General features: G+C 44.2%; 1 long non-coding RNA gene across 1 annotated transcript; it reads right to left on the bottom strand.

Annotated features, from left to right (window-relative positions):
* Positions 1–3573: 3573 nt before the first annotated feature.
* LOC119345984 lies at positions 3574–5276 on the bottom strand. Its single transcript, XR_005167302.1, has 4 exons — positions 5196–5276; positions 4234–4296; positions 4075–4142; positions 3574–3675 (listed from the first exon to the last, which is right to left on the bottom strand). It is a non-coding gene; the product is annotated as an uncharacterized LOC119345984 (long non-coding RNA).
* Positions 5277–6004: the final 728 nt, after the last annotated feature.

Genomic DNA, 6004 nt, shown 5'->3' on the forward strand with positions numbered 1-6004 from the left:
TCTGCTAGCAGACGACAAAGATAAAAAAGCTGACGGCATAGATTTTGCGGACGGCATCCATTTGACCTAGCCAGCTCCACGTCTAGTGGGGCCCAGCTGGTCTCTTTGTTGTCTGCCTTTGGCAAGGCCGTTTGTTAGCAGGTGCAACTGGAGCGGTTGAACAGGGCCACAAAAATTGGAGGGCCTCCCATTCTAGGTAATTAATGTGTTAAACAAACGAAATCACTAATTGAGGAGCGCTCCCCGCAACGATTAGTCAGGGAGCGCTCCCCGCGCACCAAGTGTCACGCGCGGAGTGCTCCTGAGACTTTTCCGATGCACTCCGCGCGCGACACTTGGAGATTATCTTGAGGTCTGGGAGATGTCCAAACAAAATAAATGATGTCTCAAAGATGATGAGTTTGACAGCAAGGAAATCAGAACAAGAACAAGAGAATTCTTGGTGCCAAATTAACCACCACGTGCATATATATACTGATTACCCAAAGGAAAACCATGTAATAGCAAGCAAGGCCATGAAAACCACCAAGTACATAGGTATGGATATCTATCAAAGTGGCAGTTGCAAAACGATGCCATGTCTCGCATTTGCATGTAAAAAAACTGAACCCCAATGCTCTACTGTACAAACATAGATAATTACGCTTTCCTTTTGAGGATTTCAAGATATATTTTAGGTTCAGCTTTCGTTTCGACTCCGCTAAGGCAATTTTCACATCTAATGCTCCATATATACGACATCAATTCATAGTAGTTATCTAACAACTTGAATCTGTAGTAAGAAGGCGAGGTTAGAAGAAGATTACGCTTTTGTTACTTGGCATCAGGGCCTTCCAATTTGCTTGGGGTTACTTCTTCATCTGCGACCATCCATCTGTAGTAGTCACAAATTAGACCATAAGCAAAGACAGAGAGAGAGAGAGAGAGAGGCAATAACCAGGAATAAAGATTCATTTTCCTCACAGCTAATCAATTATTGTGATAGATGTGCTATAGCAAGATCAAAACCTCTTGTCTACTCTCTGCAGAAAAGGAAGTTTCAGTTTTATATATGTGGCGCAGAAAGCAAGCGAGTTCAGGTGAAAACGAATAGAGGGTACTTGGTACAAGCAAACTGACAGACAGACATACAATTTGCTACTTCCGTGGCCATATCAAAGAACTGCTCCAAGTATTAATTCTGCTGGATTTTCTTCATGAAATGCAACACGTTTTGTACAAGTTTTCGCTTAATAATTATACATACTATTTCCAATTTCATTTCAGTTGTCCCACTATAAACTACATTTGTATTTACCGTCTTACCAATAACCAATAGGTTATATATATACCCTTGGACAGAATTCAACTTCACTAGTAGAATACATTAATTACCATAGAATTCAACTTGATAGGAATGAACTAGTACTAGATCCTGAGTTTGATCCACAATCTCATAGGGGTGAGAAACACATTCTGTGAAGAACAAAAGGGTATAGATTTGAAAAGCCGGATACCGGTGTCCAATTTCTTTTCATTATGCTAAATCATTAACCTAAATCTATGTCCTGTTCTGGCACTAGTGTCTTGTTCATGCACTCTGTGTGATTATGAAGATGTAGAAATAATTTGAAGCAGAAAATGGTGCGGATTGAACATCCAACCAGATTTAATTCTGGGCATGCACATACTGTTTGAACGACCAAACAAACAAACCAACGGTGAAGTGATGTGTATCCTGTGGGTACAAATGCAAGTCGTGCGTGTTCCAGAAGATAACAAGAGAAGAGAGAAAGGGGGGTTAAAGCTCACCAGCCGCTAGGAGGGGACAAGGAGACGAATCCGCTGAGTGAGAAGCAGCTGGTTTCCAGTGCCCAAATTTATTTCATTTTGCTGAAGTGACTTGTATCCTGTGCATACAAAAAAGCAAGCAGTGAAGTGACTTGTATCCTGTGCATACAAAAGCAAGTCGTGCATGCTCCAGAAGAGAAGGGACTAGATTTAGTTGTGGGGGTGCAGTGGGAGAGAGGAAAACTGAAGCTCACCATGTGCAGGAGCCGCTAGGAGCAGAGGAGACGAATCCGCCGCGTGAGGAGGAGTCATCCATCCATATTAGAAGCAGCCGTCCATTGAGTTGAGAGGCATGCGTCCACCATCAGGAAAGTGGGCTCGTCGGGGATGGTTTGGAAGGAATCGCGTCGGGGATAGCGCCATCACCGTCGATGGAGGAGTTGGCCACGGAGCTCGACCCGCAACCACCAGCGAGCGGAGATGGACATGATACGCGAGACTGGGAGCAGCTGGAGAGGGGGGTTGAGACTCCGGTGGCCGGAGATGTGGTGGTTGGCTGCCGCCCTTGAAGGTGGAGGTGGAGGTGGCATGGGTGAGAGGGGAGAGGAGACAGCGGCACTTGTTTATTGACCTTATGAATGGTCAACTCTTGATCTTTAGGTGGTGTCTGCCAGCTGTAGCTTGAGCCAACCATATGTGGCATCCATTGTTCCACCTTTGGCTTCAGATCAGCCGCCTTTTGTGATAAACAAAGCCAAGGGTGCGGTGCTGGCACTGACAGACAAATAAGCCTAATTAGTAAAATCCCAAATGAAACATGAAGAGGCAAAATTAAAAGCAAAGGCAGATGCATATTCAGAAAGAAGGGGCATTTTAATTTTGCAATAGAAGTGAAAGGCACCATTTCGATCAACCTTGTTGTCAAAACAGGGATAACCCTCTACTGTGCAAGAATGCAGACTATAGGAAGGCGACAACTAACTAGCTTTGCCATGAAAAGGAAGACAAGTAAGTGTCTCCCATAACAGAACATCCTCCTACACATAAGAATGTCGGTCTAATACCCCTTTTGCACGGACATAGGAATATCTTATAGCTCTCCTCTTGAGGATTTCAAGATTTATTCTGGGTTCTGTTTGCATTTCGATCGATTAAGTCACGGCAATTTTCACATCTAATCAAATAATTGTCATAGATGCGCTCTAGAAAGCGAATTCAGGACCTCTACTCTACTCTTTGCAGAGAAGAAAGTTTGAGTTTAATATATGTGGTGCAGTAAGCAAGCGAGTTTAGGTAAAAACGAAAAGAGTGTACTTGTTAGCAACCAAACTAACAGACTGATGTACAATCTGCTGCTGTATATATCAAGCCTCTCTCTACAAATTTCATTTCATAAATTAAACAAACAAAGTTAAGAAGATATTGATACATGCAGTAGAAAGAAATTGAAGCAAAAAATGGTGTGGATTGAGCATCCAACCAAATTCAATTCTGGGCCTGCATATACAGATTGAACGGACAAGTTGAGGTTTCCTCTTGCTATGAATAATGAGAAATCTGCTCCTAAAGTAATGTGCCAAGTGATTTGCTTGATAAGTACACATGTCAGTTTACCTAGCTAGAACAGGTCCAGACGATTACAGAGTCATTTAACTAGTTAACAGCAAGCATTACCAAGACCAATTGGGGCCATCAAGGCCAAACCGAAAATCTAAGTAGGCCATGCACGAAGGCCATGACCTAGAGCTATACCGTGGCCCGATGACCATGTGCCCAGAGCAAAGGGGAGAGCAGAGGGTATACCTTTCAACGTTTGTACTCGAGGGCGAACCATGTTGTTGCCGATGACGGTGGAGACGAGAGGGTTGTCATAGCTAGTAGCTGCACATGGAGCTTACGACGAACCTGAACAAGGTAAGCACAAAACTACTAAATACATTATTCTGTTAAAGGAATAGACAAACAAGCCTAATTAGTAGACTCTCAAATCAAACATGAAGAGGGAAAATTAAAAGCGGAGGGGGATGCGTATTCATAAAGTTGAGGCGTGTTATTAGCAATAGAAGTGAAAGACACCATTTTGATTAATCTTGTTGTCAAAACAGAGATAACGATTCTACTGTACAAAGGGAGATAGTTAAGCTTTCCTCTTGAGGATTTCAAGATTTATTATGGGTTCAGCTTGCGTTTCAATTCCTTCAAGACAATTTTCACATCTGATGCTCCATATATTGGAGAGTAATGCATAGTAGTTATCTAAGATCTTGAATCTGTAGTAAGAAGGTGAGGTTAGAAGAAGGTTACGCTTTTGTTACTTGGCATCAGGGCCATCCAATTTTCTTGGGGTTTCTTCTTCATCTGCGATCTTCCATCTGTAGTAATCACAAATTAGACCATAATTAAGCAAAGAGACAGAGAGAGAGAGAGGCAATAACCATGAAGAAAGATTCAGTTTTTTCTCACAGCTAATCAATTATTGTGATGGATGTGCTCTAGCAAGCGAATGCAGGACATCATGTCTACTCTCTGCAGAGAAGAAAGTTTTCAGTTTTATATATGTGGTGCAGCAAGCAAGCGAGTTCAAGCGAAAACTAAAACATGGTACTTTGTAGCAAGCAAACTAAACGACTCGAGTACAATTTGCTACTTCCATGGCTATATGAAAGAATTACTACTCCAAGTATTAGTATTTCTGATGGATGTTCTTCATCAAACGCCACACGTCTTGTGCAGGGTTTCGCGTAATAAGTGTACATACTATTTCCAGTTTGATTTCAGTTGTCCTACTAGAAACTACTCCCTCTGTAAATAAATACAAGACGTTTTAGATCACTCGAAAGTAGTGATCCAAAACGTCTTACATTTGTGTACAGAGGGAGTACATTTGTATTTACCATCGTAATTACCAATAACCAATCGGTTATATATTATGCACTTGTACAGAATCCAACTTTACTGCCACAATAGCTAGGTTACCATAGAATCCAACTTGATAGGAATGAATGAACAAGTACTGGATCCTGAGTTTGATCCACAATCACATAGGTTTTGCTGAAGCAGTAACCTCAAATCTGTGTCCTGTTGATGCATGCACTCTGTGCGGCACTGACAGACTAACAACAGAACAGACTGGAGTGTGTATATGCCAATTAAGCCTCTCTGTAGAAATTTCATTTCATTTCATTTCATAAATGAAACACGCAGGCAGAGTCAGGAAGATGTGAAAAGAAACTGAAGCAAAAAAAAAATGGTGCGGATTGAACATCCAGCCAGATTGGATTTTGAGGACGCACGCACATACAGATTGAACGACCAAACAAACAAGCAGGCAGTGAAGTGATGTGAATCCTGTGGGTACAGATGCAACTCGTGCGTGCTCCAGATTTAGATGTGGGGGAATGGGAGAGAGAGAAACTGAAACTCACCATGTGCAGCGGCCGCGATGGAGGGAAGGATAAGCAGCCATCGTGGAGGAGGAGACGAATCCTCCGCGTGAGCAGCAGGCATCCATTGAGAGGCACGACGTCCACCATCGGGAAAAAGTGGGCTCGTCGGGGACAGCGCCGGACGGGAAGGAGAACGGGGAGGCCGTCGCCATGGATGGTGGATTTGGCCCCGGAGCTCGATCGGCAACCACCACCAGCGGCGATGGAGAGGATCCGCGAGACGGGGTAGGGTGGTTGACCAACAGCTGGAGAGGAGGGACTCCGGTGGAAACCGGGGATGTGGTGGTTGGCAGCGGTGCTTCGAGGTGGAGGTGGAGGTGGAGGTGGAATGGCGTGGGTTGTGAACTTGGGATGGGGAAGCGGCGGCTGCGGGGGATTTGTTTGGTGGTTTTTTCCCTTTCCTCTCGTCTCGTCTGCTCCTCTCCCCCTCTCTCTCTTTTGCGGTGCGCTTTGCTTGGCCAATCCCACGCTTACCCACGGATCCATGTCTTTTTTATTGGTTGATACAACCCTCTCACGGATCAAGGGCCTGCGAATCCATCCCAGCCGCCCAACACCCCACGATCCGACGGCTGCGACGTGCGTGCCCGTGGCTGCAGCTAGTAGTGCTAGTACCAGTTTTTTCTTTTGTCTTGGGCTGATTGCTAGGTTGTTGAGTGGTGGTGGTGTCATTTAATCCGTTCCTCTCGTTTTCTTCAATGCTTTCAATTACATTTTCCATGGATCGATGAACGCTCCCACGGATCCTCAAGGGCTAGTGAATCGATCCCAGCCGACCAACATCCGAT

Source organism: Triticum dicoccoides, unplaced genomic scaffold, assembly GCF_002162155.2.
Source record: "Triticum dicoccoides isolate Atlit2015 ecotype Zavitan unplaced genomic scaffold, WEW_v2.0 scaffold35716, whole genome shotgun sequence".
Lineage (NCBI taxonomy): Eukaryota > Viridiplantae > Streptophyta > Magnoliopsida > Poales > Poaceae > Triticum > Triticum dicoccoides.